This window comes from Zalophus californianus, chromosome 16 (assembly GCF_009762305.2).
Source record: "Zalophus californianus isolate mZalCal1 chromosome 16, mZalCal1.pri.v2, whole genome shotgun sequence".
In the NCBI taxonomy this organism is placed as follows: domain Eukaryota; kingdom Metazoa; phylum Chordata; class Mammalia; order Carnivora; family Otariidae; genus Zalophus; species Zalophus californianus.
The window spans coordinates 6,420,093-6,430,104 of NC_045610.1; the positions used below are offsets into that span (position 1 = coordinate 6,420,093).

Below are 10,012 nucleotides of genomic sequence, written 5' to 3' on the forward strand. Positions count from 1 at the left end.
CTTGGCTGGGCACGCAGACAAAGTCACGGCCCTGACCCTCCTTCCACTCCCAACAGGACACATATCCTGCTTCTTTGGCTTCCTTCCCAGCACAGAGTGAACCCTCACATGTCCAGAAGGCTTACCCTTGAGTGCCCTTCCTCCCTGACCTCCCCGATCAAACCATCTGCCGGTTGCTGGGTCCCAGCCATCTGCTCAAGGCCCGCTTCCATGTCTCAGAGCTTGTGAGCCCTGAGGACACCGCAGGGATGGGAGTGTTCTCACGGTGGATCCTGGGACCATCAGGACTTTCCATCACGGCTGGTATGGCAATGATACGTGTTCACCAAAAGCCCAGGGACCCAGTGCTTGTGGAGGGGATCGATGGAACTGTTGGAGGACCATTTCATGTTAGAAAATCTCCATGTGGAATGTCTGAGGTTCCACTGGGGACCAGAGTTTAGATGTCCTGCCTGATAAATCCTTTGTGTGTCTATAAAGTCACTGGTAGAAGGTGTTCCCAGTGTATTAGAGAAAAACTATGTCAAGCTTTTAGCTCAGGTTAACCCCTGGCATGAGGATTAACTTCCTTCCATGGTATTTCTCAGAGAAGATGCCTCCCAGAGGAGGAAAGACATATATTAGGATGGCGAGAGCTTTGGACCAAGTGTTGGGGAGACCTCCCTTCATTTTGGGTTTCTTGTCTGCAATATGAAAAGATGAGCCTATTCACAGAATCTTTTTAGCCCTAACATTCCGATTATTTAAAAAAAATCAAAACTATTATCTTTTATTTTTAAAGCGTAAGTAACAGTTTTTAACAGCACTATAAAATCAAAACATTTTAAAGTGTATTACACCTCAAACCTTTTAAATATCTGCACCTCAATTCAATATTTACACCCTTCTGTTGCCAGCAAAACTCCAGTGACTTTTTATTTCTGCCCTAATATTCCAAATCCAGGAGAGAAACACATCTACAAATTAGTTACGGAAAATTAAAACAAAACAAAACTATATGAACCTGGAAAACTTAAAACCCTCAAACTTGATAACATTCACATTTTTGTTTCTTTCCACCCCCCAGACACACAGGCAGTCTGACAATTGTTTCATCTGGACACGTTGTCCAGATATATTTTGACCCATCCCTCTTGTGGAGCAATTCAGCCAAAACTCCCCCCCAGAAAAGCAATTCTGAATCAAACCAACTTTGTTAATGCCTCAAAGGAGAAAGAAGCATTTCTGAATGCTGCAAAAAGCGTTCGGACCTGAGACTGACCTTCCCTTTTGCCCTAGTGAATTTAGGATTAAAATCTGGGAAAAGGTCTTCGAAGACTGTGCACCACTGTGGGTCTATATGGATAGGGCCATTCAAAGTAGTTTTTGTAACACGAGTTTCAGGGCATTTGGAGGTCTCTCAAAATCAATTCTGTGCCTTAAAAAAAAATTTATACTACCGAAGATACAATAGATGTGTGCAGAGACTAGTAATCTGGCCAGGAACTTGCACAGCCAATTTAGGACCCGGGGGTCCGGTGGTAACGGGGAGGCAGGTGGGGTTGGCTGGTTGCTGTGGATGTTCAATGCATTTGGCATCCATTTCTCTTCCTCCCCCTGCCGATGGGCAGCCGGAAGTTCCTTTGGGAAACCCTGCCTTTGTTCAGAGCTCCAGGGCTGAGCCCCGTTTGGGGTTAGCCCGTCGAGGAAGCCCCGCCCCCTCACTCACCAGTTGGCCAATAGCTTTCCTCTGGCCGCAGGGACTGGTTCAAGAGGGCTCAGGTGGTGCAAACACCTGTCCGTCCGAGGGGCGAGGCCCTCTGTGGATGTGAACGAGGCAGCACGAAATAAAGGCCTCCCAAGTCACTCTTCGCCTGTGTATGCTTGTTAGGAGAGGGAAAGAGACGTTCACCTTCCAGCTTCCCCACCTCCCACACTTGCCAAGGAATGTGGTCCGGGATGGAGGAATTTCCACAGCTGTGCGCAGGGCGGTGCTCCGAGGGCCAGGCGTCCGCTGGGGTAGTTAGCCCATGTGGAAGACTTGGCCTTTGCAAGCCGGTCAAGGAAACTTAGAAAAAAAATAATAATGAAAGGGATGAAGGCGAGAATGGTGGGCAAAAACAAAAAAAGGGAACAGGATTTGGACGATTTCTCCTGGAGGAGAGGATTCTAAAAGCAGACGACTCACTTAGTAGCTTGGTTTTGGGGAAGACCCTCTCTCTTCCTGGGTTACCATTTGCTCCTCTGGGACATGAAACCAATTGACTGTAGGATCCATATGGTGGCTTCGAGCCCTAAATGCTGCGATTCTAGGCATCACTTTTACATGTCAGAAAAAAGTTGATGCATAAGGAGGTGTGGTGGTGGTTTTCCAATTCCACTGCAGCGAGAGAAGAAAGTAGGAGAGCTGGGGTGAAGCGTCTTGACCTTGAGAGCTGTTTTGACCATAGGAGAGCGCAGTGGAGATGAGGAAATCTCACTTCCTGGAAATGGATAAAGAAATAATACATGGTTATTTTTCTGGGATGGGATAATCCTCAGAAGCCACTCCCTAAAAAGATGAATTTGAATGGCATGACGATTAACATGTTGAAATCTAACTACTGTGTTCTAAGCTCTTAAAAAAAGGTTCTTGCACACCAACAGGGAGGTCTGGGGTGATTCTGACTTGTTGGCTCTGCATTTTCAGCTGCTTGAATCCCTCGTAAAGAGGAGGTGCCCTCTAAGCCAAGCAGTGGGGTTTCTGACGGCGAGATGGGCAAAGAGTAAAATTTGGGAGAATCGGAGTGTTGTTGTTGTTTTTAAATTAAAACAATGCTCTAAGTTTAAAGGGTGGCAGGGAGTATCATGACCCCCCCTCAAGATGTGCAACACCTAGTCTCAGGAACGTGTGACTATATTACTTCCCATGGCTGAAGAGATTTTGCAGCTGGGATTGACGATTTTGAGCTCCATTTATTACGGAGTGCTCGGATATGCCTGATGTAATCACAAGGGCTTAAGGATGGAAGAAGAGGGAGAGGCAGGAAGAGGGAGGCAGGAGGGCCAGGAAAGATGCAACAACAGAAACAGGTTGGGGATGTTATAACTGCCGCAAGGGGCCTTAGCCGAAGACTTCAGAACCTTCTAGAACCTGGAGAGGGCAAGGACACAAGATTCTCCCTTAGAGCCCCTGGAGGTGGCGGGGCCCTGCTGACGCTTTTATTTTGGTCCTGGGAAACCCATTTTGGACTTCTGACTTCTGCATCTGTAAGATAGTCCATTCTGATTGTCTTGAGCCCCTGGACCCGGTAGTAATTTGTTAAAACATTAATGAGAAGCTACTACACAGAGGAGAAGGCAGAATGGATTGATGCAGAAGAAAAATCGCTTTGGGAAGAGAAGTACTAGTAGCAGGAGTAGAGACATCATTCCTGCAAGAAGAATAGCCCTGACAGGCTAACAGTGCTTTCACGGGGCTGTGTTGGGTGGCCTGGGGGTTAACATCAGGTGGCAGGCTCCAAGGAACAGGACCCGGATTTGGGTCAGATAGAGCTGCCGAGAGTGATGTCTGGGGCCCGATGCATTTGCATGGCGTAAATGGCATTCCTGGTCACCGTGAACCTCTTTCTTTTTAATAATTGCTCCGCTCCTACTCCGCCTAAAACAGAAAAGAGCACCGAACTCACACGCAGCCTGTGTCTCCCTCCCGAGCCCGGAGCAGCGGGGCGGATTTGGCTGGGCCTGGAGAGACAAGGGTCCTCCCCTTGAAGAATCCACTGGCAGATGCGGGACATAGTGCACATTTGGGTTTGGGCTTCCAAGTTCAAGTCGCTGTACCCGGGGGGACCCAGTTTTCCCCTGGCCATCGGCCTTCCTCACTCGGACCTTCCACCTGGGCTTGGGCTCGGGCTGTCGGCTCTCCGCGTCACAGGGGACAGTGTCCTTCCTGCCCCTCTCCATGCTGGGGGTGGTCCTCCGCTGTGATGGCTCCTTCCTCCCTGGATGCCCCTTCCACTCCTGGGCCTGGCCTCCCGGATTGCCCCCTGTGCTCCATGCAGGTCTCTCCCGAGAGCCCCAATTACCGCTTGCCTGTCTCTGGGTCATGTTTTGATGGTGAAAGGGTGGACTCTTTGCTTTCCACAGTGGCAGCTAGCCAATCCATTTCCTCCTCGCTGTCACCGTGGTTGCTTAGGTGCTGGGCTGATTCCACAGGGCTGGGGAGAAATACAATCCGGCTTCACTGCTTCCTGCCAAAGTGGGTAAGACTGTGGCCCATGGTGCCTGCCCCCGAGGAGATGGGTATTTAAGTAGCCTTGCACGCCTCCGAGCAGAGGTTCAGTGCCCGCGGCAGAGTAGAATCATCTAAGGGACTTAAGTACTAATTCGCAGGCTTCAGGCCAGTACATCAATTTCCCTCCCCCCTCCCCCTTCCCTCCCTCCTTTTTTGGGGGGATGCTGGGTATTTCTATTCAGTTACTCATTCATTAAACAGCATCGAATTAACAATTACTTATCGAGCTCCATCTGAGTGCCATGCACTGTTCAGGGCACTGGGGACACAGTGATGACAAGACAGACCAGCCCCCCCTCCCGGTAAATTCTAGTTGAGGGGTGAGGACAGACAGTAAATAAGCAATGCAATAAAATAAATTACCAGAGTAACCTCAGGTAGTAAAACATGCTATGGATGAAAGTGGGGGATGAGACGGAGAGAGACTGAGGGTCTTTCGGGACCTTAATATAGATGCTTCTGGAAGGCTCGCCGAGGAGGCGACAACGGCGCTGATACTCAGAGGACTAGAGGTAACCATGCTGAACTGTCCGGGGCAGGTGTTCGAGGCCAAGGGGACCGCAAGGCCAGCCGTCCCTGGGTAGCAAACCCATTTGGCGTTTTCCAGGAACAGAAAACAAGGCCACTGTGGCTGGAGGGATAAACTGGGTGCACAAAACTCAACCAGAGCGGGGGTGGGGGTGGGGGAGGATGGAAATAGAGTGATCTCGGTAGGGTGTAGCCTTGCCGGGAGAATGTGGTTTGCTTTCGCGGCCGCGATTTACTAACCTGGAAAAGCAGGCATCCTGCCCGCCATCCACGAACCTACTCGCGCATCCTGAAGCCACTGGGTCCCTCTCACGTCCCCCCCGCCCCACCAACCTCCTCCTGTCTCCCAGGATCCCTGTGCAGGCGGGACACATAGCATGCTCCATTCTGCTTTTCCCCAGCGCCTGGAGAAGCCCGAGCCTTCTCTCCCCTGCAGGAGGGATCTGGACTGTGGAGGGGGCGGGGGGGGGGGGGGGGCTGCTTCAGGACTTCCTGCGCGCCCTCCAGGAGGGTGTCATGAGGAACCAGTAGGGTGCCACCAGGCATCCGACCCCCAGGGCATGCTCAGCGAAGGTTGGTCTCCACTCCCCGCCAACAAAGGGCGGGCAGAGACAAGACACTGTCCCATCCCCACCTGGCTTTTGAATGAGAGTTAACAGAATTCGGTCTTGACGCCATGAATCGAGCGAGAAATAATGTGCGAGTATGAGGACTTTCAAACCTGGGGCCTGGCTTCTGCTCATGCTGAGAAAATGGAAAATCCTATCCTTATCAGACACCCAGAATAGCTCGCTCCTCCCAGCTCGGCTCTCAGAGTTAATCTCGGCCCCAAGGTGGGCCTCTTCCTTCAGGGGCTCTCTGCGCTTCCTTATCAGACGGAGAGCATTGCCCCACTCCACTGGCCAACCTCAGCGGCCCTTCCCCTGAGCCAGGTGATGCACTTGTAACCTGGAAGCCCCGAGAAGGGCGATGCAGGTGTCCATGGTTATTTAACACACACAGGTCCAGCGCTGGATTCTGCATTCTGCTTCCTGCCGTGAATAATGCTCTCCAGCGCACCCTCCTTTCCCAACAAGGAGGAACGTGCGGGGTGCAAACAATCGAGTGTTTTCCTGCCTCTAGGTGGATTGCAAGAAGTTAAAATTATCGGGGGGGGGAGGGGAAGAGGTGCCCAGAGTGGTGTGGTTCTGACAGCCCGCTCGGGCGCATTGCGGTCCCTGCAAAGCACCTGCCAGGCACCTCCTCCCTGGCCCAGCGCTGAGATGAGATGTGTCCCACGTACCCGCCGTTTTGTTCTCGCTACTCTGTTGCAAATGCCTCTTGCGTGTGGCCATTTGCCCATACAGATGCCGGCCACCACCTGTGGTCACATACTCGAGGTGTAACTTGTTCCGCAGGGGAGTGAACAGAAATGAGGTGGAGTGGGTTCAGCCCCGGACATAGAATCTGAACACCCCGTTTGCGAGTCGGGGCGTGCCACTGTCTAGCCCCGTTCCTTCTGCATCTTTGAACGGGAGAGAGGACCTGACCGACCTCACAGCAGAATCCAGGCCGTGCTGAACATCACGATCCCCGAACGGCCTTCATCCTTTTGTCTTCATGTAGAAAGTCATTTACACCGAAGTAGAATTGAGATGGTTGGATCATCTCAGCTGCATTTGGGAAAAAAAAAAAAAATGCATTTGGGGACATACTTACACTAAACATTCATTCTCCATTTATCTGACATTCAAATTGAACTGGGCATCATGTGTTTACATTTGCTAAGCCTGGCAACCCTTACCGGAGAAGAAATTCACTGCATGTTTGTTTATATTTATTAAACTGAAGGATGGCCATGTCCACTCGTGCTGGGTCTCCATTTAGAGGCAGCGTCTGAGTGTTTCCTGGGAGTTCTCAGGAAGACTGAGCTATATCTGCAGCAGGGCCAAATCTCGATATGAAACCAGAACAATTCAATCACTTCTTTGCAGTCGAGATGTTCGCACTGGCTAGACAAAATATCAAGATGTTTGGCAGGATTGCTCAATAGCTTTTGAGTTCGCCCTGTGCCTGGACAGTATCTACAAACTCAGTTCTCTGATCTCTGCTGACCCTGTGGTCCCTTCTTCCCTCCTTTTCCAACGAAGCCCGGGACATGCTACTAGAATGTTCAAGGATTCAGCTGAAGTCTGGACGTGCTTTGCATTTCGTTCATTTTTGGCCCGAGGCTCGCATGTATGTACAGTTGTTTTACTTCAGTCTGCTGATAAAGCTCAGACTCCTGCAGACTCCTTTTGCTTCATTTCTGTTGTGCAGGAAACCCAGCAAGAAAAGTCAAGATTTTTTTGTTCTCCCCCGGAGCACAATGAACTGACATAAATCCTGTTCGTGTAATAACACTCTGACCCCGTTAGGAAGATGGATGGAGAACAGTGACTTCAAACAGCACGGGAAGCCCCTCACAGCTTAGAGCTTCTTCTGGGAAAAGGATTCATCAGTCATTCATTCGTTCATTCATTCAACCAGTTTTATGGACCCCCTCTGCCGCCTAGGAGAGAGTTGGGGGGACGAAGCAGCTGGAAACACCACCTCTCCAGTCACTTGGCCTGGGTTCTGTTCTTGGTTCTGTTGCCCATTAGGTGTGTGGCCTTGGGAATTTTCTCTTCTCTGCACCTCCATTTCTTTCCTCTGTAAGATGGGATGAATGATAGTGTTGACCTGCAGAGAGTCCTTGTGAGGGTGAATGGGAATTCGTGCAACAGCTTGAGAACCACGTCTGACATTCAGTAAGTGCTTCATCAGTGTTAGCTGTGGATGCGTAGCTGGATGCGTAGCTGTGGAGATAATTTGATCTCAGAATGGGTGGGCTCCTGTCCCCAGAAGTAAAATTCGGAGTTATTGTTTGACAAACCCGATTCCAAGTCATGGCAGGGGAGCCTCATCCTGGGTCTCAGAATGACCCGTGATCTTGGTCCCCTTGGCTAGCAGTTGGTTGGTCTGGGGATGGCCCTGACCCAGAGTTCTGGCTAATGAGATACAACTGGATACCTTCTTGCTGAGACCTCTGGAAAATCTTTGGCTTTCCTGATTAGGAGACAAACAGTTGGCCTGGAACACCGTTAGGGGGATGGCTGGAGGGGCAACAACCATTTGGTGACCCTGAGGTTACAACATGAGGACGAAGGCCAAGGTGCTAAGGTGGATGAAAAAACAGAGATAGAAAGAACCCAGGTCTCTCGAAGGGTGTATTTAAGTAACTCCCCCAGGTCACCTACCTCCAGACTCCCTACTACGTGAGGAAAATTATTTCTCAAACTGCTGTGATCACCTTTTTATCGCTCACAGCTAAGTGGATTTTTCACTGATGGGGCCAAAAAGGCAAAAATGTAGTCTCTTTCTTCCCAGAATCCTAGCCAGATGAAGGAAAAAACACAGTGGATCCCGGTACAATAAAATAACCTAGCAGAGTAACCAAAGTGCTTTGTGCACACAGAAAAGGAACATTTAGCGGGGGATGGGGTATCTCACTGGATTGTAAAGACAGAGGTCTGCCCCCTCTGAAGTAGACTCGACCCCAATGCACAGACCTGCCATCCATCACCCGGTTCCCAACCAGAATGCATTCCATAGAAAGGAGAGTTTCCCCACCTTAAGGACCGATGACGACCCTATGATCTGTGCTTCCAGAGTCAGTGCTGAAATGGCTGGTGTCTCCCTCTTGGCCCCAGCTCCCAGGCTATTGAGCCTCACTCTGTGGCCTGGATCTTGCTGCTCTGCTCTTTTTCCACTTACACTGAAAACCTGCCTCAGTTGCTGACTCTTTGTGACCTAATAAGAGATATATATTTGGTCTCTGCCCCCTGGACACAGAGCTCCTAAAACTCTGGCAATTTCCAGAGTGATAGGGTAACTAGGGAGCATCTTTTGCTCTAACATTTGGTCTTTGACCCTGGTTCCTGACACAGAGCTCCTAAACCCCTTGGAATGTCCTGGGAGAGTCTTTTGTTTTAAGGAGGTAACTCCTGGGGGGCTCCTGGATGCCTCCAGGAGAGGGCCTGGTCACCAGAAAGACCAAGCCATGATTAGAAGCTTGGGACTTTCATCCCCACCCTCATCATCCCTGGAGGGAAAAGCCAGTGCTGATTGAGTCAATAACCAATCCTGCCTACACGATGAAGCCTCCATTTAAAAAAAAAATCCCTGAACTCCAGGCTCCAGAGAGCCCGTGGTTGGTGAATGCATCCACGTGCTGCACCCCAACAGCATGAGACAGAAGCTCCTGCCCTCAGGACCCTTTCACACCTCACCCTTTTCTTCTGGCTGTTTCCCTGAGTTGTGTGAGCTGCTCTAGCAAATTATCAGACTTGAGGACAGGGTCAAGGGAATGCTGATTATACAGCCCGTTGGTCATTAAGTACAGGTGATGGTCCGGGACGTAGGCCAGCATCCAAGGTTTTACAGGACCATGCCCTTGACCCGTGGGGTCCACGCTCACTCTGGATAGTTAGTCTCAGGAATGAGTTGACTTGCTGGGCACCCAGTTGGTGTCTGGAGAGTGGGAGACTGGGTTGGTGTGGGGAAATCTCCCAGGTGTTTGGTTTGGGGTCGGAAGTGTTGTGAGTAGAGAAGATAAACAACATGATTGTTTGTACCATCTGTTTCTCCTGCCTACCTCCGGCCCACCGTCCTTTCTGCGAGAGCTATCTGTATCTCGTTTGGGTTAAAGACGAAGACACAGGATTGGTAGAGAGGAAGGGGATGGGCTGGGGCCCGAGGACAGCACTGCAAGCATCCTAGAGGCAAAGGTGAGCAGAGAAGTTGGTTAGAGAGGGTGGGCTGAGGAGGAGAGGGTGACAGGCATGTGGAGGGGCTGGTGGAGGACAGGTTTGGTCTAGGAATGGCCCTGACCCAGAGTGCCAGCAGGGAGTTCAGCAACAGCATGCCTGGCATCAGGGTGCCCCATGAGGTCCTGAAATGAGAGAGTGATGATTTGGGCAGTTGGGGGTAGGCTGGCTGGAAATATGTAGTATTGATTAAAAAATCAAGGGAAACAGTTGAAGATTTGCAGTTTTTTTGTAACGATTTTATTTATTTATTTATTTATTTATTTATTTATTTATTTATTTATTTATTTGAGACAGACACACACAGAGAGAGAGAGAGAGCAAATTAGGGAGGAGGATCAAGGGAGAGGGAGAAGCAGACCCCCACTGAGCAAGGAGCCCAATGTGGGGCTCGATCGCAGGACCC

At 50.4% G+C, this 10,012-nt stretch overlaps 1 long non-coding RNA gene across 1 annotated transcript; it reads right to left on the bottom strand.

Annotated features, from left to right (window-relative positions):
* Positions 1 to 863: 863 nt before the first annotated feature.
* LOC113939683 lies at positions 864 to 8,508 on the bottom strand. The gene is made up of 4 exons (XR_003525321.2): positions 8,411 to 8,508; positions 4,044 to 4,175; positions 2,168 to 2,462; positions 864 to 2,047 (listed from the first exon to the last, which is right to left on the bottom strand). It is a non-coding gene; the product is annotated as an uncharacterized LOC113939683 (long non-coding RNA).
* Positions 8,509 to 10,012: the final 1,504 nt, after the last annotated feature.